The sequence below is a fragment of the Protopterus annectens genome, chromosome 4.part0, assembly GCF_019279795.1.
Source record: "Protopterus annectens isolate FY-2018-M chromosome 4.part0, PAN1.0, whole genome shotgun sequence".
NCBI classification, from domain to species: domain Eukaryota; kingdom Metazoa; phylum Chordata; order Ceratodontiformes; family Protopteridae; genus Protopterus; species Protopterus annectens.
In genome coordinates this window covers 883,821,882-883,846,514 of record NC_056733.1, presented here as the reverse complement: position 1 = coordinate 883,846,514, position 24,633 = coordinate 883,821,882, and the positions used below count along the sequence as shown (strand labels likewise).

At 44.4% G+C, this 24,633-nt stretch overlaps 1 protein-coding gene and 1 non-coding gene across 5 annotated transcripts in view; one reads left to right on the top strand and one right to left on the bottom strand.

Moving 5' to 3' along the window:
* Window positions 1-24,633, bottom strand: part of CABIN1 (calcineurin binding protein 1) — a 4,301,447-nt gene that overhangs the window by 2,103,054 nt on the left and 2,173,760 nt on the right. The window lies entirely within an intron of this gene.
* TRNAR-CCU lies at window positions 11,581-11,653 on the top strand. The gene has a single exon. It is a non-coding gene; the product is annotated as a tRNA-Arg (tRNA).

Sequence of the window (24,633 nt, the reverse complement as noted above, 5' to 3'; positions counted from 1 at the left end):
CCACTTCTATCTTGAAAAGGCACTCCTTGACTGGGTTGTGAGGCAGGTGGTCTGGAGGAGGTTTGTCTCCTAGTTCCTCTTCAATGCATGGAAGAGGAAGGGGGGAGCAGGGGGGGGGGCTCCGGATAAAGGAAGTCTTAGCAGGATAATTCCCATAGTACGTAGGGATGGGGGACACAAGCAAGTGCTTGATGTCTTGAAGCTCTCTACTTTTTTCCTGCGGGTTTTTAAAAATGTCTGCAGACTGTTTATCAAACAGGAGGTTGTGGTCTAATGAGGCATCTAAGAATGTAGACTTGAAATCCTCAGGAAGGGGTTGGAGGTGTAGCCAAAAATATCTCTGAAGTACTGATGCAGACGCAGCAGGCCTTGCAGAGGCCTCTGCTGCACTGTAACTGCATCGAATAGAATGCCTGGCTACCTGGGAAGCCAGGGACAGTTTAGATGCTATCTCAGTTTTGGTGGGGCAGTCAGGGGTGGATGCCAAGAGAGTACATGCTTGTGAAACTAGGTCCAAGGCATATTTTATCATGTGGGTTTGGTAGCTGATAGCCCTGAAGGCCAGGGTGGAGGAGGTGTAAACCTTCTGTCCTATCCTGTCCATGCTTTTGCTATCCTTATCAGTAGGCAGAAGAGATGCTGAAGGAATCAGTCTGGATTGCTTATCGGGGGGATACAGCAATTACAGCAGGGTCTGCCAGGGGTGGTTTAACTAGGAATCTCTCTTCATCTGAAACTCTGTAGAACCTGCCTGGTCTCTTAGGGGCCGGTGGTTGACAAGCTGGGTTCTTTGATGCTGAGGTGAAAGTATCAAGGTAGGCAGGGGATGACAGGTGGGATGGCTGAAGGTGAGGGAGATTCCACTTGGAGAAGTTCAAAGTACCTCCTTTGAGTGTCAGTGATTTGGGAAGTGCCCCATTTAAAGTATTCTTTCATTTTTGTGATAGTCTCCCCAAATGTGATATCCTCTGGTGGGGAGTCCCCTTCTATGGATTCCTCATCTTGGGAATAGTATTCAAGAAGGGAGGCAATTTGTGAGGAATAGGAGACTGATTCATCTGAAGATGAGTAGGAGGGTTCCTGTTCTTCATCTCCTTTTTGGGCAGTAGGCAAAGGGAGAGAAGTGGCAGAAGCAGGCCTAGGACTAAGCAGTGGAATAGTGGAGGGGGAAGAAGCTGTGGGCCGAAGGGCCATGAAGGCCTGCATCAAAGAGCTGGTAAATGAGCTGGTAAATGATTACCAGTCTGGGACTCCTTCACAAGGTGGAGTCTGGTGCTTTGTTTTTGTGTTTACTTTTTAAAGGAGTAGGTCTCAGAGAAGGCCTGGGTTCAGGAGCCTGGGAAACAGTAGGTGTTTCAGGCAGTGGGATCCCGGTTGGTTGTCCAATGACATCTGGTTCCCCCTTGACAAGGGTGGGAACCAACATCAGGGCTATCTCCATGGATGCGCTGGCCATTAATTCAGAAGTGGCTTCCTCGAGGGGAACCATCAAAGTAGACGGTTCTATCGGACGTCCCTCAACCCCTAAATCGGAAGATGGTGGGATGACCTATAGCGGAGAGGCAGAGGATGTAGGCCTGGAAACCTTGGCCTTTTTCTGTGGTGGTTCTGTCAGAGCGGCCGATTCGGGATCCATCCTGAGAGCTAGTTTTTTGAGCCTCTTGTTTCCTAAATATAAGTTAAGGGCAGCCAGATGGCTACGGAGGGTCTTGGGTACAAAAGACTGACAAATGGAGCAAGCAGTATGGTCCTGCTCTCGACCTAGACAAAAGACACAGCTGTCATGCATATCTTTATGCGGTATCTGGCGCCCGCATCGGCATTTACCCTTCTTAGCTGACATCGGCTAACGGTGACTTCAGCAAACCAAGCTAAAGCAAATAAATGCAAAAATCCCCAATGGGGTATTCAGCTTTAGAAGTCTTCGAGTAGAGGAGCGGAGCGATCGATGTGACATCAACTGAGGCTGAAAACTTCTGTGGTCTGTGCGTTCAGATGTCACATATAAAGCCACTAGTTTATGGCCCTAAGTGTGACGTCCCACACACCTACCGCAGCCAGGCTTAAGCTTTTGTACAGCAGCCAATGTTCCAGTCACCTGAGGCGTAGAATCCCATACTAAGAATACTGCAACATAGGAATAGAAGGACATCTATATGTATATTTAACTACTGGTGCAGAAGTGTGTGTTGAACAGGGTTTGTACAGTACTGAGCTTCAAGGATGGGTCTACAGTGTACCGTACTGGAAAAGAACAGAAATGTATATAAACTATATAGCTGTTAAAATGTATGTTTTAATAGTAGAAGTTGGAACATACAGAGTTAACTTTCAAAACTTCAAGAAAATAAGTTGAAAATTAAAGTGTTTTATGACTGTGCTATGTCTCAGTGAAGCAGACACAATGTCTAGAGCTAGAAGTTTTTCAGTTGTCTTGGAAAGAAGTAATTACTAGATTTAAAATCTAAAAGTATTTAATTGTTTTACGACTTTCAGTTCTGGGCAGACATCTGAGAGACGTATTTTTAACACAGAGATGCTAGTTTCTGTTAGCCTGGAAACTGAAGGCAGGTGACAAAGAGTGATGTCATCCAAGCTGACTCAGCAGTAATGTTTGACAGCAATTTAAGAACTCTCTCAGATAGAGACTGTGTGTATTTTGTCTTTGACCTGGAAATATCCATCATCAGGACTTTTGCCTGTGTGTTGTCAGTAAGTTATTTAGGGCATAGTATCTTTTAAATATAGATAGGAATATAGCAAAGATTAGTTTAGATGTTTTCTGCATTTATTTGAGACCGTTATGCAATGTTGTTTTAAAATATTTCATGTGATTCTGAGTACTGTCTTGTTATTTTATTTACTATTAAATATATTTAAACTTATCTTTGTGGCTGATATTTGTGAGACATATTTAAGCTCTTAGCGTACTTGCATATGTATTTGGTGACACTGTACATGCCATTCTTGGTCACACTTACCATTTGGATAATGGTAACATTACACAGTAGGGACTGGTCACCCTTTGGGAAGGGCCTTAAAGTAACTGATAAGGGGTTCTGGTGGCAGTGATAACTACCTTATGGTCTGGGCAGAAGGGGGCATAGCTAGTAAACCTGTGCCAGCCTTTGCCAGGTGTGAGTTTGTGTATAAATCAAATCTCAAAGTGTGTGTGTCAGTTACTTGGGCAGGGACACGAAGCATTGATTGGACAGAGAGTGTGTTGGGAGGACTTGGCTTGGAACCCTGGCTAAGGACTCAACTCTATAGCTGTGCCAGTGGGGAGTCTTATTGGGGATCGGGAGAAAGAGGTAGAAACCAGGCCCAGACTGGCTGTGACCTCTGCGTGCTTTTAAGGGAAACTGTACTTTACTGTGTGTGTACTTGTCATCCTCCCATTGTGTACGTCCCTCACTGTTGCCAGTGGTGAGGACTGAGGCTCCTTGATTACTGGGACAGTGCAGGGACGTCACAGGCATTACAGATATCCTTGAATAAAAAACATTCCACACCTGGTAAGGGGGAAGTAGTTATATCACTCTCTGGGACAGCATGTGATGAAGAACACATGGGAAAAAACAGTCTGGTCTGGGGGATGTGGAATTACCTCCTGGAAAGGAGGAATTTCCTTTCATTGCCATCTGTAACCATGATGAATGATCTTCGGAATACGCTGCTTGAAACTGTTACCAAAGAGAAACAATGGAGACTCAGACTTTCTGGAAGAAAAATGGGTTGCCAGGGTGGGATGTCTTTTAAACAGTCATTCTGACTTGCTGGACTGTCCTTCGTTTTGTGAGGTTCCTGAATTCTTCTTGAAGCCTTCTTGCCATTTCTTCTTAAACAACCGTTTACCTGCATTTGTTTACACTGTTTATTTTGTTTTTGGGCAAAATTGAAAGAAGGGTTACAGAATCCGTTTGAAAACTTGGAAAAGAAGAGCTGACAAATCTTAGAGATGTTTTACCTTACCCCTTTCATCACATTTTTGTTCATCTCTGCAGCAGAGGGGCAAAAACTAAATCTCTATCCAAAGGAGAATTTAAAAGTAATTTTATCATCACCTGGGAGGTTCTGAGAACACAGCCATGCAAACCTCCTCAAAACATTTCTAGTGGCCGTACCCCTGGAACAAGTGCCAACAGACACAAACGCACACACACACACACACACACACACACACACACACACACACACACACACACACACACACACACGCGCGCACACACGCACACACAAACGCACACACATACTCTTCAAAGTTAACAGAACTGGGGGAATGGGTAAAAGCTCCGGAAATTCCTTCTGTAACAGCACAGAGTATTTTCTCAGAGAGTGAAAAACATCAGTGCTCTACTGAAAACACAGGCATGTTTTAGAAACAGTCTCAGAGAAAGAGAAACTCCCTCAGAGGGAGATTCAGAAACTGAGCTCTCCTCTCAGTCTGGATCAGAAATCTGAGGAGAAAACCCTGTATCTATCCGTTCATCCTCCTTTCCACATTCAGAATCTTGAATCTCTTCAGGAAAAGAGGTATCCCTTTTTTTCTTTAACAAAAACTATTTTACTAGATTATTACTAGACTGAATTAAACCCTGAAATAACCCAGTAAACTACTCCTTTCTAAGGAAATCTGAGGAGTAGTACATACAAGCTTAGTTTTCTGTTTCTTTTTGACAAGCAAAATGGGGCCAACAGTGTTACTAATGGCGGCAGCAACTTCCCCAGGGATGGTCGGAACATTCTGACAAAACAGGGAAGCCTTCCCTGTTACATCTCCCAAGACCAACAAGAGTGTCTCTTCCTTGCCCGGTGAGGAGACCCCAACAGCCGCAGGGGATGTTGCTAGCTCCCAGTCCGTAGTGGCTGCATGTGCTACACTAGAGGGATCCAAGATGAGTGGTCTGAGATACAACAAATGGCCACAGCAGAGTCATCAAGCTGTGGCTGAAGCAAACTGCTAGCCTGCTATGACGGCAAATGCTGTTTGCTTAACTTTTTCTTTTTCTGGGTGGAAGAAGGACCAACCATGGGACGGACAGATTGTTCCATGGTCAAGCCAAAAATTGTGTCTCTTACCTGGGGAAAACAAACAACAAATGCCAGTAAAAACTAAAAGTCTTTAAAAGTATTTTTTTTTCACAACCACAAAGTAAAATAAACACAGGTTCTCACAGAAAACTTGTTTTTTTTTCAATTACTTAAAATAACTTTTAAACTGATAGGAAAAATAGAGTGCTCCCATTTAAAAGTACAGTACAGTCTAATAACAGTCTGTAAAAACACAAACTCCTAGCTTTAACATAACTTTTCTGAAGAGAAATGTATTATTAATAATACAAATACTATAAAAAAAAGAAGTTATGTACTCACCATAATGTTCCATCTGAGTAGTTATACTTCATTTCCTGCAACCTGTGGGTATTCGGATCTGAGCCAGCAACATTTTTCAAGCATCTGCTCCAAGCTCCTCCCCTTACCCATAATCCCTCATATCTCCTACCTTCCCTCAGATCGAGTTTGCCACTATTCAAACTATTAGCAACTCAATAACAGCTCTAACCTACAACAGGTTTGGGGGAAGGAGGGCGGGACGGTTGCAGAAAATGAAGTATAACTACTCAGATGGAACATTACTGAGTACATAACTTCTTTATCTGAAGTAGTTAACTTCATTTATCTGCAACCTGTGGGACAGTCCCCCCAGCTACCAAAACTCCTGGGAGGTCCTCATGGAAGGATATTCCTGAGCATTGCAGAGCCAAAGGATGCTCTCCCTCTAGAGATCAAATCCAACTTATAATGAGAAATAAATGTATGTGACCTTGCCCAGGTCGCTGCTGCACAGATATCATCCAGTGAAACCCTAGGCCAAAAAACAGCAAAAGTTGCCATAGATCTGGTAGAATGAGTTTAAAACGACCAGGTGGGGACAGACCTTTATCCTTATAGACTTGCAGTATACATTGTGTAATCCATCTAGCTAAGGAGACCTTGGAAATGGCTTTGCCCAAAAAGGGTCTGGAAAAGGACACGAATAACTGGTCAGACTTATGAAACTGTTTAGTCCTATGTAAATAGAAACAAAGCTGTCTATGAACATCTAGCAAATGCAGCTTATATTCACCCTTGTTTGAAAATTTGGAAAGAAAGCAGGCAGATTAATCACCTGGTTAATATTTGATTCAGAAGCAACTTTCGTAAGAAAGAAGGGTTCATGCGGAGCGAAACCCTGTCTTTATGAAAGATCAAGTAAGGGGGCACGTCAGACAAAGCTTGGATCACAGAAACCCTTCTAGCCGAAATAATGGCCACTAGAAAAGCTGTCTTCCAGGACAAGAATTTCAAATCTGACGCTGCTGGTTCAAATGGGGGAGCCACCAACACCTGCAGAACTAGGGTAAGGTCCCAAGGAGGGACGGAATCCTTAACTGGGGGGAGGGGGCGTAAAAGAAAAGTACCTTTCAGAAACGCTTTACACAGTCTCAAAGAGGCCAGAGCATTCATATTTTCGCTGACATGAAAATTAGATATGGCTGCCAGTTGTACTTTCACCATAGAGGAACTAGCCCCTTGTTGGAAAATATTGGACAAAAACTCCAACACTGCAGGAACCGGAGCCGTAAAGGGATCTAGGTTCCTCTGAGAAGCCCAAATAGAGAAGTGTTTCCATTTGCTGCAATAAACCTTCCTAGTGGAAGCTTTGTGAGATGCCACAAAAATATTCTTTACTGAAAATGACAAACCGGGAGTCCTAGCAATCAAGGGAACTGGGGCAACCAAACCGCCAGCTTGAGGCTGCCCAGACTGGGTGGACTGATGCCCGAGGGATGAGAGATGAGATCCAGGAAGGGATCCAGAATCTGAGGAGTTAGAACATGAGACCAGAGGAAGGGGAACCACACCTGACGAGGCCAGAACTGGGCAATGAGGATCACGTTGCACCCCAGTCGGCAAGCTTTCTGAAGAAACTTCGGAATGAGACGTAACAGGGGATAAGCATACAGTAACCATTAGGCCAAGCATGGACGAGAGCGTCTCTGGGGGAGTCCCCTGGTGAGGGGATCAGAGTGAAAAACTCGCTGCACTTCGCATTGGAAGGAGATGCGAAGAGATCGCAGCAAGCCTGACCCCATGCAAGGAAGATCTCCTCCACTATTGACTGTTTCAGAGACCACTCGTATGGCATTAGAATAGCCCGACTCAGTCTGTCCTCTAAAATGCTGGAGCATCCCAGGATGTGTGTTGCAATCAGAAACCGACTGGTGGAGATTGCCCACTCCCACACTCTCATGGCCTCGCGACAGAGAAGGTAAGATCTGGTTCCTCCTTGTTTGTTGATGTACCAGACAACAGACATGTTTGTCTGACTGAACTGCAATCGTCCCTGGGGAAAGAATAGCACGAAAGGCTTGCAACGCTAAAAGCACTGCCCTCATCTCCAGAACACTGATATGCAATCTGGTCTCGGTATGGGACCACGTGCCTTGGACTGTCCTCCCCAGATAGTGCCCCCCCATCTGAGCTGGGAGGTGTCTGTGGTCACTGTGGCTTGGGCTGTGGGTGTTACGAAGGGACGACCTGCCAAGATTTCCGGCGACTGGAGCCACCAGAGAAGAGAAATCTTGCAGGATCTGCTGATTCATATTGGATAGTCCATGGGGAGGTCTAACCAAGACCACTGAACTACCAGGGTCCACTGAAGCACCCACATGTGAAGGCGCGCACAGGGAAGGATTGAGATTGCTGCGGCCATGGAGCCTAGGGCTCGGAGAACATCACTCACCGTTGGCGTCCTGGGGCCGAGGATCACTGACACATGAGCCTGTAGGTTCTGGACCCTGTCCAGAGTGAGAAAAACTTGCAATAGTAGAGTGTCCAGCCATGCCCCTATGAATTCCAAGGTCTGTGTCGGGTTCAAGCAGGACTTGGAGATGTTGATGGTAATCCCTAGGTTGACTGCAAGATGCAAGGAGGAGTCTCTGGCCATGTAAAGTAGATGCTTGGTGGCAGCAGCGAGGAGCCAATCGTCTAGGTAAGGAAACACTTGAATTCCCTGAAGCCTCAAGTGAGCCGCCATGACTGCCATAACCTTGGTAAACACCCTGGGGGCTGTGGTGAGACCGAAGAGGAGGGCTCTGAACTGGAAATGACAGACTCCCAGCAAGAAGCGAAGGAATCTTCTGGAGCTTCTGCAAATTTTGATATGGTAGTAAGCATCCTGGAGGTCTATCGAGCACATCCAGTCGCATTCTCGGAGGTAAGGTAGAATGGGCTGCAAGGTGACCATCTGGAACTTCTGCTTGGCTATAATCAGGTTTAGGGTTGACAGGTCCAATATGGGACTGAGGTCCCCCGTCTCTTTTGGCACTAAAAAGAACCTGGAGTAAATGCCTAATCCGGACTGATCTGGGGGGACCGGTTTGATGGCCTAACTGCAAAGCAGCTTTGAAATTTCTTGCGCTGCCACCTCCCTGTGAGCGGGTGGAACATCCGGAAGGTGCTTTGGATGGACGGGTGGGGCAATAAATGGGATGGAGTAGCCTCTGGATATTATTTGGAGCACCCAATGGTCCGTTGTAAAGGACTAGACAGCCTTTAGGTGCAATGACAATCTTCCCCCGACTGTCTCCAGAGCAGGACAGTCGGGCAACCCCTCAGGGTTGCTGCGTGGGTCTATCCAAAATAGGTTTCCCTAGACCCAAAGTTCCTCGGGTCCCCTCTGCCTCTGGGGTGGCGTCTGTCTTGTCCCCCTCTGCCTCTAGGGGACGAGTTGTCCTGAGAGTCCCGGGAAAACTGAGATTTTCAGAACCACATCTTCTTTTGCCCTCTCTGATTCCTAGAAAAGGATCTTTGAGGACTAGAGAAGCGGACTCCGATGGTAGAGAGAGTCTTCCCATCCTTCTCTCTCTGGACCAGGGTGTCACGAATTGTCTTCCCGAACAGGGAGGAACCATCAAAGGGAGCATTTGTGAATGACGCCTTGAAGGGGTCCACGAATTGACAAAGTCTGAGCCAAGCGTGTCGCCTCATAGCTACGCCAGTCCAAGCCAAACTAGCCACTCCTTCCGTGGCATGGAAAAGAAGACGTATGGACGTGTTCGAAACAGATTTTAGAGTCAACATTTTCGCCGAGAACAGCCGCTTGTCTTCTGGCGACAAAGACTCTGGGTGCGACACAGCGAATTCTGTGACTAGGTCTCGCTGAAGTCGAATGATGTGTGCCAAATAATTCAGCGCTCATATGGAAAAAGTCACTGAAGAAAAGACTCGCTTCCCAAACCGATCCACCACCCTAGACTCCTTGTCCGAAGGGTGGACCGAAGAACTTTCCTGTGCCATTTCTCTCTCAGTGGCAGCTGCAACCACCATAGCATCCACCGGGGATCCCTTGTACCAGGCCTGTCTGTCTGTGGGAGGAGAAAGGATCCTGTCTGGGCATCTAGGTATTGGCTCTATGGTGTCAGGCTCCTTCCAAGCCCGTGTGGTAATGAGATCCACTAAGGGATCTGCAGGAGGGGACACCCAGGATGTAGATGGGCCTGTGCCAAAGACCTCCAGGAATACTGACTTGTCTGTAGAGGGTTTTGGGGCTGACCAACCTCCTCTCTGGCGGAGGATTTCCAAGATGTCTCCAAAGGAGACATTCTCGGGAAGTGACCTGGGGGAACCCTCACCTTCATCCAAGTCAGTATCTTCTGTGAGTGACTCGGGAGAGTCCATGTGCCTCCTCTTACACAAGTGCTTACGGGGACCCTCTTCAGTGGGACTCTCTGTAGAGGGCTCATAAGTCACGGGGCGTTCCACGACGGGATCCACCCGGGGGTCCTCTAGCATGGGCTGTCCCTGGGACAAGCTGATGGGAGTCGTGACCAAATCCACTGGAGCCTGGGCGGTGTCCAAAGCGATGGGCTGGGGTCTCAATCCTTGGGAGAGAACCCTCTCCACCAAGTCGAAGGCTGAAGGAGAGCGCACCTCCTTAGCAACCAACAAGGAAGAAGCTCTCCCTCCGGCTCTGCAGTGAGGATTGGGGCCGAGGCCAAGGTAGCCAGGGTTCCGAAGGAACAGCTCGGATCCGACAAAGTCGGAGCCGAAGACACCTCCATTCCCTCGGATCCGACTCCCCGTTCTCGGCCCCCAGAGTTGCTCGGATCCGAACAAGTTGAATCTGAGGAACTCAAGGCAATCACTGGCATCGAGGGTGGAGAAACTGTCGGCGCTGAACCCCCAGCTCCTCGGATCCATAAACCCAGAAACTGCATAAGGTCGGATTGGGGAAGGAGAGATTGGATGGAAGAAGGGCATAGAGGTCCCCTCTCCGGCTGGAGAGGGCAAGACTCCCATTTGGATTTGGGTCCGAATGAACCTCTGCATCATCCTGTCCATGTCAAGCTCCGACAGACTCCAAGTCGACCGCGATGAGGCGACCGATTCGGATCTGGCTGGTCTATGAGATTACCTCGAAGAAGGCCTCTGCTCTGAGGGCTCAGTCAGCTCCGGGGAGAACCTTGGGGAGTGGAACCGAGGAGAGATGGTCCCGACAACTTTAGTAGGCAGGCTGAGAAAGGGCTCCTGCTCTGGAGTGCCTTTCCAATCTCTTATTTTTGTCTCTCTTATCTTTGTCTTTTGATTTTGTCCCCATCTCAGAAGGCTTAGAGGGAGACTGAGTCCCAGCCTGGGAGGGGGGGGGGGTTGATTGGCTACTAGAGCCGAGGTCGACGTTGTCAAGTCCAATGCAGAAACTGGTAGCAGGCCCTTAGCTACCAGCTTTGCCTTCCTTTCTTTCACTGCCCTAGGGTTGAACCCTGAACAAACACTACAAGGCAAAGATAGGTGGGGAACACCCAGACAAATAACACACAGAGTGTGGCCATCAGCCGGTGAAAGCTTGTGGCCACACACTGTACATTTTTTTTAAAAGTTGGTTTTGGCTGCTCAGCCATCACCAAACACTACTCAGCCAAAACTAAACCAACTAAACCAACTAACACACACACACACACACACACACACACACACACACACACACACACACACACACACACACAAACACACACTAAGGACAGTTAGGCCTACACTACCTCTAACTTTTTTTAAACTACTTTTTTTTACAGAAAACCGACAAACGACGAAGGGGAGGAAAGGGATGAAAAAAAAAAACGACCACACACACACACACACACACACACACACACACACACACACACACTAAATCTATATCAAAAAGTACCACTTACTACACCCAACTTGGAGCTATAGAGACCACGATGCGTATGCATGAAGTGGCAAACGAGATCTGAGGGAAGGTAGAAGATGTGAGGGATTATGGGTAATGGGAGGAGCTTGGAGCAGATGCTTGAAAAATGTTGCCGGCTTGGATCCGATATGGATCCGAATACCACACAGGTTGCAGATAAATGAAGTTAACTACTTCAGATCAGAAGGTATTTCCCCCAAAGGGAACTTGTCTGTCTAACAAAGGAAAAGCAACTAACACACACACACACACAAAGGTGGTATAGTGGTGAGCATAGCTGCCTTCCAAGCAGTTGATCCGGGTTTTAGCACAGGTACTGTCAGGCCCCAGTGGTCTAATGGATAAGGCAATGGCCTCCTAAGCCAGGGATTGTGGGTTCGAGTCCCATCTGGGGTGATATAATCTTGGTACAAGTGAAGCTTTTAGGCAGAGTTCTACAAGCAGCAGAGAGTGAAAGAGTGACTTTCCTGGATTTATAAGTATTTTTTCTGGCTTTCGCTTAAATTACTGCATCTCGACTGCATTTCGCTTAAAAAACAGCTCTGTATATTGTTTTTACTGTACTTGTGTTGAATTTATACTGTTAGCACTTTAAAAAGTTATTTTTTGTTTAATTTAATTGTTAGGCTAACACACTCAAGTGCGCTAGCCGTTTTATAGCATTTACTGTTTGTTACTGTATCTCTTTCTCCTTTCTCTGTAAAAAAAAAACAAAAAAATATCCTTGTTTTCCCGCTTTTCTGAACTAGAATAGTCCAGTCTTCAGATTTTGCTGATCTCTGGGCTTTGTCTTAGTTCCTGTGCTATCCATACCCTTATTTGGATAAGAGGAAGCTTCTTTGTTCACCAGTGGGAGTGGGGAGCACTGAGCAACCTATTTGTCCCTAGAGGATTGGTTCCAGCCCAGCAACTTGTAGTTTATTGGCCATTTTGGGTCAATTCCTGGCTCTTTTCAACCCCTGCTATAAAGCCCGCTTTTGCATGCTTTTCACTTGTAAAAGACTCAGCACAGCTCCTCGTGGTGTCCTGCAGAGTTCTACAAGCAGCAGAGAGTGAGAGAGTGACTTTCCTGGATTTATAAGTATTTTTTCTGGCTTTCGCTTAAATTACTGCATCTCGACTGCATTTCGCTTAAAAACAGCTCTGCATATTGTTCTTACTGTACTTGTGTTGAATTTATACTGTTAGCACTTTAAAAAGTTATTTTTTGTTTAATTTAATTGTTAGGTTAACACACTCAAGTGCGCTAGCCGTTTTATAGCATTTACTGTTTGTTACTGTATCTCTTTCTCCTTTCTCTGTAAAAAAAAAAAAAAAATATCCTTGTTTTCCTGCTTTTCTGAACTAGAATAGTCCAGTCTTCAGATTTTGCTGATCTCTGGGCTTTGTCTTAGTTCCTGTGCTATCCATACCCTTATTTGGATAAGAGGAAGCTTCTTTGTTCACCAGTGGGAGTGGGGAGCACTGAGCAACCTATTTGTCCCTAGAGGATTGGTTCCAGCCCAGCAACTTGTAGTTTATTGGCCATTTTGGGTCAATTCCTGGCTCTTTTCAACCCCTGCTATAAAGCCCGCTTTTGTGCACTTTTTCACTTGTAAAAGACTCAGCACAGCTCCTCGTGGTGTCCTGCAGAGTTCTACAAGCAGCAGAGAGTGAAAGAGTGACTTTCCTGGATTTATAAGTATTTTTTCTGGCTTTCACTTAAATTACTGCATCTCGACTGCATTTTGCTTAAAAAACAGCTCTGCATATTAATTTTACTGTACTTGTGTTGAATTTATACTGTTAGCACTTTAAAAAGTTATTTTTTGTTTAATTTAATTGTTAGGCTAACACACTCAAGTGCGCTAGCCGTTTTATAGCATTTACTGTTTGTTACTGTATCTCTTTCTCCTTTCTCTGTAAAAAAAAAAAAACAAAAAAAATACCCTTGTTTTCCTGCTTTTCTGAACTAGAATAGTCCAGTCTTCAGATTTTGCTGATCTCTGGGCTTTGTCTTAGTTCCTGTGCTATCCATACCCTTATTTGGATAAGAAGAAGCTTGTTTGTTCACCAGTGGGAGTGGGGAGCACTGAGCAACCTATTTGTCCCTAGAGGATTGGTTCCAGCCCAGCAACTTGTACTTTATTGGCCATTTTGGGTCAATTCCTGGCTCTTTTCAACCCCCCTGCTATAAAGCCCGCTTTTGCGCGCTTTTTCACTTGTAAAAGACTCAGCACAGCTCCTCGTGGTGTCCTGCAGAGTTCTACAAGCAGCAGAGAGTGAAAGAGTGACTTTCCTGGATTTATAACTATTTTTTCTGGCTTTCGCTTAAATTACTGCATCTCGACTGCATTTCGCTTAAAAAACAGCTCTGCATATTGTTTTTTACTGTACTTGTGTTGAATTTATACTGTTAGCACTTTACAAAATTATTTTTTGTTTAATTTAATTGTTAGGCTAACACACTCAAGTGCGCTAGCCGTTTTATAGCATTTACTGTTTGTTACTGTATCTCTTTCTCCTTTCTCTGTAAAAAAAAAAAAATTTCCTTGTTTTCCTGCTTTTCTGAACTAGAATAGTCCAGTCTTCAGATTTTGCTGATCTCTGGGCTTTGTCTTAGTTCCTGTGCTATCCATACCCTTATTTGGATAAGAGGAAGCTTCTTTGTTTCTTTGTTCACCAGTGGGAGTGGGGAGCACTGAGCAACCTATTTGTCCCTAGAGGATTGGTTCCAGCCCAGCAACTTGTAGTATATTGGCCATTTTGTGTCAATTCCTGGCTCTTTTCAACCCCCTGCTATAAAGCCAGCTTTTATGCTTTTCACTTGTAAAAGACTCAGCACAGCTCCTTGTGGTGTCCTGCAGAGTTCTACAAGCAGCAGAGAGTGAAAGAGTGACTTTCCTGGATTTATAAGTATTTGTTCTGGCTTTCGCTTAAATTACTTCATCTCGACTGCATTTCGCTTAAAAAACAACTCTGCATATTGTTTTTACTGTACTTGTGTTGAATTTATACTGTTAGCACTTTAAAAAGTTATTTTTTGTTTAATTTAATTGTTAGGCTAACACACTCAAGTGCGCTAGCCATTTTATAGCATTTACTGTTTGTTACTGTATCTCTTTCTCCTTTCTCTGTAAAAAAAAAAAAAAAAAAAAAAAAAAATACCCTTGTTTTCCTGCTTTTCTGAACTAGAATAGTCCAGTCTTCAGATTTTGCTGATCTCTGGGCTTTGTCTTAGTTCCTGTGCTATCCATACCTTTATTTGGATAAGAGGAAGCTTCTTTGTTCATCAGTGGGAGTGGGGAGCACTGAGCAACCTATTTGTCCCTAGAGGATTGGTTCCAGCCCAGCAACTTGTACTTTATTGGCCATTTTGGGTCAATTCCTGGCTCTTTTCAACCCCCTGCTATAAATCCCGCTTTTGCGCGCTTTTTCACTAGTAAAAGACTCAGCACAGTTCCTCGTGCTGTCCTGCAGAGTTCTTCAAGCAGCATAGAGTGAAAGAGTGACTTTCCTGGATTTATAAGTATTTTTTCTGGCTTTCGCTCAAATTACTGCATCTCGACTGCATTTCGCTTAAAAAACAGCTCTGCATATTGTTTTTACTGTACTTGTGTTGAATTTATACTGTTAGCACTTTAAAAAGTTATTTTTTGTTTAATTTAATTGTTAGGCTAACACACTCAAGTGCGCTAGCCATTTTATAGCATTTACTGTTTGTTACTGTATCTCTTTCTCCTTTCTCTGTAAAAAAAAAAAAAAAAAATAAATAATTTCCTTGTTTTCCTGCTTTTCTGAACTAGAATAGTCCAGTCTTCAGATTTTGCTGATCTCTGGGCTTTGTCTTAGTTCCTGTGCTATCCATACCCTTATTTGGGTAAGAGGAAACTTCTTTGTTTCTTTGTTCACCAGTGGGAGTGGGGAGCACTGAGCAACCTATTTGTCCCTAGAGGATTGGTTCCAGCCCAGCAACTTGTAGTTTATTGGCCATTTTGGGTCAATTCCTGGCTCTTTTCAACCCCCTGCTATAAAGCCCGCTTTTGCGTGCTTTTTCACTTGTAAAAGACTCAGCACAGCTCCTCGTGGTGTCCTGCAGAGTTCTACAAGCAGCAGAGAGTGAAAGAGCGACTTTCCTGGATTTATAAGTATTTTTTCTGGCTTTCGCTTAAATTACTGCATCTCGACTGCATTTCGCTTAAAAAACAGCTCTGCATATTGTTTTTACTGTACTTTTGTTGAATTTATACTGTTAGCACTTTAAAAAGTTATTTTTTGTTTAATTTAATTGTTAGGCTAACACACTCAAGTGTGCTAGCCGTTTTATAGCATTTACTGTTTGTTACTGTATCTCTTTCTCCTTTCTCTGTAAAAAAAAAAAAACAAAAAAAAAAAAAACAAAAAAAATACCCTTGTTTTCCTGCTTTTCTGAACTAGAATAGTCCAGTCTTCAGATTTTGCTGATCTCTGGGCTTTGTCTTAGTTCCTGTGCTATCCATACCCTTATTTGGATAAGAAGAAGCTTGTTTGTTCACCAGTGGGAGTGGGGAGCACTGAGCAACCTATTTGTCCCTAGAGGATTGGTTCCAGCCCAGCAACTTGTACTTTATTGGCCATTTTGGGTCAATTCCTGGCTCTTTTCAACCCCCCTGCTATAAAGCCCGCTTTTGCGCGCTTTTTCACTTGTAAAAGACTCAGCACAGCTCCTCGTGGTGTCCTGCAGAGTTCTACAAGCAGCAGAGAGTGAAAGAGTGACTTTCCTGGATTTATAACTATTTTTTCTGGCTTTCGCTTAAATTACTGCATCTCGACTGCATTTCGCTTAAAAACAGCTCTGCATATTGTTTTTACTGTACTTGTGTTGAATTTATACTGTTAGCACTTTACAAAATTATTTTTGTTTAATTTAATTGTTAGGCTAACACACTCAAGTGCTTAGCCGTTTTATAGCATTTACTGTTTGTTACTGTATCTCTTTCTCCTTTCTCTGTAAAAAAAAAAATATCCTTGTTTTCCTGCTTTTCTGAACTAGAATAGTCCAGTCTTCAGATTTTGCTGATCTCTGGGCTTTGTCTTAGTTCCTGTGCTATCCATACCCTTATTTGGATAAGAGGAAGCTTCTTTGTTTCTTTGTTCACCAGTGGGAGTGGGGAGCACTGAGCAACCTATTTGTCCCTAGAGGATTGGTTCCAGCCCAGCAACTTGTAGTTTATTGGCCATTTTGGGTCAATTCCTGGCTCTTTTCAACCCCCTGCTATAAAGCCCGCTTTTGCGCGCTTTTTCACTTGTAAAAGACTCAGCACAGCTCCTTGTGGTGTCCTGCAGAGTTCTACAAGCAGCAGAGAGTGAAAGAGTGACTTTCCTGGATTTATAAGTATTTGTTCTGGCTTTCGCTTAAATTACTTCATCTCGACTGCATTTCGCTTAAAAAACAACTCTGCATATTGTTTTTACTGTACTTGTGTTGAATTTATACTGTTAGCACTTTAAAAGTTATTTTTTGTTTAATTTAATTGTTAGGCTAACACACTCAAGTGCGCTAGCCGTTTTATAGCATTTACTGTTTGTTACTGTATCTCTTTCTCCTTTCTCTGTAAAAAAAAAAAAAACAAAAAAAAAAAAACGAAAAAAATACCCTTGTTTTCCTGCTTTTCTGAACTAGAATAGTCCAGTCTTCAGATTTTGCTGATCTCTGGGCTTTGTCTTAGTTCCTGTGCTATCCATACCTTTATTTGGATAAGAGGAAGCTTCTTTGTTCATCAGTGGGAGTGGGGAGCACTGAGCAACCTATTTGTCCCTAGAGGATTGGTTCCAGCCCAGCAACTTGTACTTTATTGGCCATTTTGGGTCAATTCCTGGCTCTTTTCAACCCCCTGCTATAAAGCCCACTTTTGCGCTTTTTCACTTGTAAAAGACTCAGCACAGCTCCTCGTGGTGTCCTGCAGAGTTCTACAAGCAGCAGAGAGTGAAAGAGTGACTTTCCTGGATTTATAACTATTTTTTCTGGCTTTCGCTTAAATTACTGCATCTCGACTGCATTTCGCTTAAAAAACAGCTCTGCATATTGTTTTTACTGTACTTGTGTTGAATTTATACTGTTAGCACTTTAAAAAGTTATTTTTGTTTAATTTAATTGTTAGGCTAACACACTCAAGTGCGCTAGCCATTTTATAGCATTTACTGTTTGTTACTGTATCTTTTTCTCCTTTCTCTGTAAAAAAAAAAAAAAAAAAAAAAAATTTCCTTGTTTTCCTGCTTTTCTGAACTAGAATAGTCCAGTCTTCAGATTTTGCTGATCTCTGGGCTTTGTCTTAGTTCCTGTGCTATCCATACCCTTATTTGGGTAAGAGGAAACTTCTTTGTTTCTTTGTTCACCAGTGGGAGTGGGGAGCACTGAGCAACCTATTTGTCCCTAGAGGATTGGTTCCAGCCCAGCAACTTGTAGTTTATTGGCCATTTTGGGTCAATTCCTGGCTCTTTTCAACCCCCTGCTATAAAGCCCGCTTTTGCGTGCTTTTTCACTTGTAAAAGACTCAGCACAGCTCCTCGTGGTGTCCTGCAGAGTTCTACAAGCAGCAGAGAGTGAAAGAGCGACTTTCCTGGATTTATAAGTATTTTTTCTGGCTTTCGCTTAAATTACTGCATCTCGACTGCATTTCGCTTAAAAAACATCTCTGCATATTGTTTTTACTGTACTTGTGTTGAATTTATATTGTTAGCACTTTAAAAAGTTATTTTTTGTTTAATTTAATTGTTAGGCCAACACACTCAAGTGCGCTATCCGTTTTATAGCATTTACTGTTTGTTACTGCATCTCTTTCTCCTTTCTCTGTAAAAAAAAAAACAAAAAAATATCCTTGTTTTCCCGCTTTTCTGAACTAGAATAGTCCAGTCTTCAGATTTTGCTGATCTCTGGGCCTTGTCTTAGTTCCTGTGCTATCCATACCCTTATTTGGATAAGAGGAAGCTTCTTTGTTCACCAGTGGGAGTGGGGAGCACTGAGCAACCTATTTGTCCCTAGAGGATTGGTTCCAGCCCAGCAACTTGTAGTTTATTGGCCATTTTGGGCCAATTCCTGGCTCTTTTCAACCCCCTGCTATAAAGGCCGCTTTTGCACGCTTTAGCGCGAATTAGCACAAAGTTGCTCTTACAGCAGCATAGGGCAGCGCCGGTTAATCAAGTTTAAACTATTTCTAGCTCCGTAAAGTCTACTCTTCAATTTTTCCCTTAGAACTGCTCTACTTGCAATCTAAACAGCCTATTCTCTAACTGAAAAGCTCAGCACTTGCTCCTAAAGCATTTTTATACAGGTAAAGCACTCTTAAACAAAAGAAAGTAATTCTTTCACCTAAATTCCCTTGAGTACCCATTTCCCTATAGATCCTTTCTGACTCAGTTACACAGCAATCTTTTTCAGTATTTCTAGCATGTCGAAGGGTCAGTTGCTGGCGTCCTCACCTGTTCAGCTGGTGAATCTGGGAATCTTGAGGCAATGTTACAATTGCCTCATGTACACAGACAACCCTCTCCCAACAAATACAAATATATGCGAGAGATGCAACTATATAGCCAAACTGGAGGCTGAGCTCTCTCAATTCAGTACTGGCAAGACCAGTCAGGAGGAGAAGGTAACCACGCACAACACAAACCCAGTCTCACATAGAACTATCACAACTGCAAACCAAACACATAAACACACAAAAACATACTCGGAGGCGCTGATTAAAAATCTACCAAAACAACAGAGGCCTCCAAAGCAGACACTCAAGCAACCGCCACCTCAAGACATAGCACACGCAACACACAGTTCACAAAGTCAGTGTGCTAAACAGTCACAGCCCCTAAGGCCAAACAACATGCCAGACACACTTGTAATAGGTGACTCCATAGTCAGACACACTGACATCCCGCTCACCAGACTGAACAAGGAAAAGGTCACAGTAAGCTGCCTGTCGGGAGCTAGAATCCGCCACATAACACAAGCACTCAGGTCACTCCACAGCAAGTACAAATATGACTCAGTCATTGTACATGCCGGTGTGAACGACCTGAGACGTACCTCCCTGGACTACATGAAAAGAGACATAGAGGAGCTCTCTGATTATGTAGCCCAGGCGGTATGACCCTGACCCTGAGCAGCATCTTACCCTCACCAAGAATGATGTCACAGTACAAAGACAAAATGATCAGTTTTAACAATTGGCTTAATTACTGGTGTCATTCTAAGGGGATCCAATGTCTGTCTGCTTGGGATGACATGCTTGGCAAGCCACGCTGCTTGAGGGATGGCTTGCACCTGTCACCCTGGGCTTCCGGATATTGGCCAAGGGTCTTGCCACCCCATAGTGCCTTTTTAGGCAAGGCTCAAATGACAAACCTACCTCCCTAGAAAACACAAGTGGAAAAAACTAAGGGTAATGCTGCTCAATGCAAGAAGTCTAAACCTCAAGATGCACCTCGAAGTCCTCCTCAGTATGGAGAACATCGATGTCTGTGCAGTGACTGAAACCTGGTTCAAGGCTCCTGACAGCACCCCAGCACTATCAGGTTTTACCTCATATCATGCTTTCCGGCCCCAAAACTTGGACCGAACCACAAAAGGAGTGGGAGTATCCATATTCATCAAAGATACCCACACCTCCAGGTTAGTGGCAACGCCAAGCATCGGAGACCATCCAGGTGCAACTAACCATAGGCAAAACTGCCTTACAGTTTGTAGCATGCTACAGACCACCCTCTCAAACTCAGGAACCCCACACAGCCTTCCTGAAGACACTGGAGAGTATGAATGTCTCTCCAAATACCATCATATTGGGAGACTTCAACTACCCAAACATAGACTGGGAACATTACTCAAGCCCCAACACCCTAGCCCAAAGGTTCCTAGAATTCATAAACTCAAATGCAATGGAACAACTAGTCACCATTCCCACAAGAGGAGACAATATACTAGACCTGATCATCACAAACATGGGGACAAAATGCTCCACACCGGAAGTATATCCCTCTTTGGTAAGATCAGACCATAAACTAATCTCACTGGAAATCCACATCCCGCCCCCCCCCCTGCACAAAAGACCACAGTGAAGAACTTCTCAAAAGCCAACTTCACACTTCTTAAGACTGAAGTGGTATCCTTCAAGGCCCCTGGGCCAGTGGAAACCAAAACCCACACTGCTGAATCCTTTGCAAATGCCTTCTACGGGCACCTTCTAGAATGCATGGATCATGCAATCCCAAATAAAACCAAGACCCATTCCCCCAAAGGCAGGCGCCCAGTCTGGTGGACCCCAGCCATAAACAAACTTTACAACAGGAGGAGGAAGCTACTACATGACAGATTCTTTAGCTATGTTAGAAACCTGGGTAGAAACTCACAGATATGCTCAGAGTTAGTCCAAAATGACACAAAATACACTGAACCCACTGACATTGCCAACATTCTGGCAGACAGGTTCAGTGCAAATCCCCCCCCCCCCCCCCAAAAGGAGAAATAACTATCCCAGCAGAGTGTAGCCTCCCTAACATCTCAGATGCCCAGGTGAGAGCTGCCCTCTCTAAAGCTAAAAACACAGCATCAATGGGACCGGATGGTGTCCCAGGCTGTGTGCTACATGAACTCCAAGAGGAACTAAACCCACACATAAGGCTGCTGTTTAATCTTAGCCTTACTACAGGATACGTACCCAAAGAGTGGCGTACGGCAACAGTGGTCCCACTTCACAAAGGCGGTGCTTCTACGGACCCTGGAAATTACCGCCCCATAAGCTTGACGAGCCTGGTCTGCAAAGCTATGGAGAGGATCATTATGGAACTCATAAACAAAGACATTGGGGACCTACAGACATTGGATCCTACCCAATTTGGCTTTGTCAAGGGCAGATCCTGCCTTTTGAACTTGGTCGACTTTTTTGAAACAGTCACTAAGGCCATTGATGAGGGTAAGGCAGTTCACACAGCCTACCTTGCAAAAGCCTTTGACACAATACCCCACTCGGGCATCATAGACAAACTCACCAGCTTAAATGTAAACCCATATGTCACAAGATGGGTTGCAAACTGGCTCAAGGACAGAACCCACAGGGTCAGAGTTGCTGGAGCTATGTCAGACTCTAAGCCAGTCACAAGCGGTGTACCACAGGGCTCAGTCCTGGGACCCCTCTTGTTCGGCATTTATTTTTCCGAGGTATAGACAAACATAGGAGGATTGTGGCTGACAAAGTTCGCAGATGACTGCAAACTGGGTGCCATAATTGATACTCCAGCGGACACAAACATCCATCAGAGAGGCCTCATAGAAACGGATAATTGGTGCCAGAGCCATGGCCTTAAGCTGAACGCCAAAAAATGTATAGTCATACCCTTTGGGAAAAACAAGGTACCCACAAATTACCACATAGGTGGTTATCCATTAAGTACGGAAGAGGTAATCAGGGACCTAGGGACCCAGGTTGACAGTAACCTCTCATTTGACACTCACATTGCCAAAGTGGTTAGGAAGACCTTCTATATTGCCCACCTTATCATGAAGGGTTTCACATCTAGATCAAGAGAGGTCATTGTGCCCCTGTACTCTTCTCTTATCAGGCCAATGATCGAGTACAATGCCCCATTTGGGATGTATCTTACCTGACACCTGCAGCAGTTGGAAAGACCCCAAAAGTTCCTCACCAAGAGGATAAAGGGTCTTAAACATATGTCATATGCTGCCCGACTGAAAAAACTCCAGCTCTATTCAGTTGCATACCGCCTACTCAGAGGTGATCTGTGCCTGACGTACAAGGCCATGTCCAATCTGGAATTAATGGACATGCTCCACCTCAGAAAATCCAAATCCATCAGAGCCACGAGAGCAAGAGACTTAAACTTCAACACAGAAATAAATAGGACGTGCTGGAGGGATAGATTCATAACCCAGAGGCTCCCTACACTCTGGAACAGAATCCCAATCCATGTTAGGCAGAGCCCCTCACTAACTCTATTCAAGAGAAATCTTGACGAGTGGATGGGAGATCGTAGGTTTACCCCGGGGGTTATCTCTGTGTCACTACTAGACAGAGGCACAGTAAACTAAACCCTAAAAGGGCGTAGTATTCTCATCCTAAGGGGTGGTGAAAGCCACACACACTCTGGCTAGGCTTATAAATGCCCTAGGGCAGATAGCCTAGTACGAACCTATGAACCTATGAGCTATCAATCTTCAAAACCCTTATGAGAGTGCACTCTTTGGCAGCAGGAAAGCTCTGAAGGGCTTGGTGTTCAAACTTGTCCTTTTTAGTCAGCTCAGCTCAAAGCTGCCTGACAGCCTGTGTGCATGGAAGGTGCCCTGAAACTTTCAAAGCGGGATGGCTGTCGGCTGTTATAGCCATGCCAGGAAAAAACCCATATAGTTACTCCTACTGCAGCAGAGATCAATGTGATGAACATTTCTCTGAGACATATACCCGTCCCTCCAACATGAACTACTTATGTTGCAGTCAAGGTTTAGTTCTCTAGAACAGTTGTTTCTGGTGCTATTTGATTTACGGTTGCACATCAGGTCCATAAGGGACAGATCAGAGGATACTTTTTAGGCAAGGTATAGATTGCCTTTCAGACACAGAGTACCAGGATAATGCTTTGAGGTGGGCTGTACAAGACATGTTTCCTAAACCATATATCCATTTCATGAGTAACCTTTATGGACTCTCCAGTTTTTGCATGTGCCCTGTCAGGCACATATCAAAAAGTGCACTGTACTCAATGACTGGTCTAATGAGGCCCAGATCTACATGCCATACCCTTACATATAAGTTGCCACATAGAATGATTTTGTTACTCTAACAGAAAAGTACAGTTGTGCACACTTACCATAAATCTGTCCAGATAAAAAATGATACATTACATTTGGGTAATCCTGCTGGCAGGTTGTCCTCACTCGGCCTGAATTCCAAAGTCTTGGGTCCTGCGTCAGCTGTCGTCGCCCCTTCCCTGACGTCAGGTCGTCAGGGGTATAAAAGAAGCAGCCAACGCCATTTTCTTTAGTTTTTCTTGCCCCAGATGTCAGGTGCCCCCTAAAACGGTAGTCAAAATTTATATCTATATATAAAATAACATATAGAAATATAAACTTTACCTTCATCCACAAGCAAATACACCACATAGGTTGTATAAATCAGAGAAGGAAAGATAGGTTCCATCAGAAGAAAAGTGGGGATGGCGGGTGGGTAACCTGGACTGCAACAGTGTATACACTCGGACATCTACATTTATGGTACGTGTACACAATTGTACTATCATCTTCGTGTTTCACTGTTGCAGTCATTACATTTGGGTAAATTCCCAAAGCTATGGTTGGGAGGCTGGAGCTAAACAGAATTAGGAGCGGCTATGAGACCCTGCAGAACTGCAGTGGCAAAGCCTGCCCTGGATTTAGAGTAGAGTGGCAGATGATAGTGCTTTGCACAGGTGTGCACTGAACTCCAAGCAGCTGCCTCTAAAATGTCCTTGGTTGGTACTCCCCTGAGAAAGGCTGCTGACGTGGCTGCAGCTCTGGTGGAATGTGGCCTAATGCCTTTAGGCACTGGCTTGCCATGATACAAGTAGCAGAAACGAAAGCAGTGGCCTATCCACTTTGAAATAGTCTGCTTTGAGATGGCCTTTCCTTGTGATCCTGCAGCATATGCCACTAGTAATTGCTCTGTCTTTCTGAAAACTTTGGTTCTGTCCAAGTAGAATCTAAGCTGTCTGTGTATGTCCAAAGAATGCAGAATTCTCTCCCCCTTGTTCTGTGGATTTGGATAAAAAGTTGCAGATGAATGCTTTGGTTAAGAGCCACACTGGACACCACTTTAGGCATAAATGTTGGGTTTGTCCTCAGGGAGACTCTGTCCAGATAAAAAATGATAAAAGGTTCCACAGCCATGAGTGCCTGTAGCTCTGAAACTCGTCTTGCAGAAGTTATTGCTAGGGGCAGAGTTGTTTTCCAAAATAAAACTTTATATCAGCAGTAGCAGCTGGCTCAAAAGGAGGCAGGGTGAGTTTTTCCAAGACATAGTTGAGGTCCCAGGTAGGCATTGGTGATCTCCTTGGAGGCCTTAAATTTTTGGCTCCTCTGAGGTACTGTTTTAATAAGGGATGAGAAAAGATTGGTGGCTCTGCATTGTAATGAGCTGAAATGGCAAAGGCATGAATTTTAATAGATGAGAAAGATAGGTCTTTGTGCAGCATCTCAGTTAAGTATTGTAAAATCTGAGGAATATTTGGCACAGCTGTACCTGTTCCTTGTGCCTGGTTCCAAGCACAGAATCTCTTCCATTTTCCAGCATAAGATTTTCTAGTACTAGGCCTTCTGGCTTCCAAAATGGCATCCATCACAGCTTTACTGAGAGGTGTGTTTTGTATGACTACATTATCCA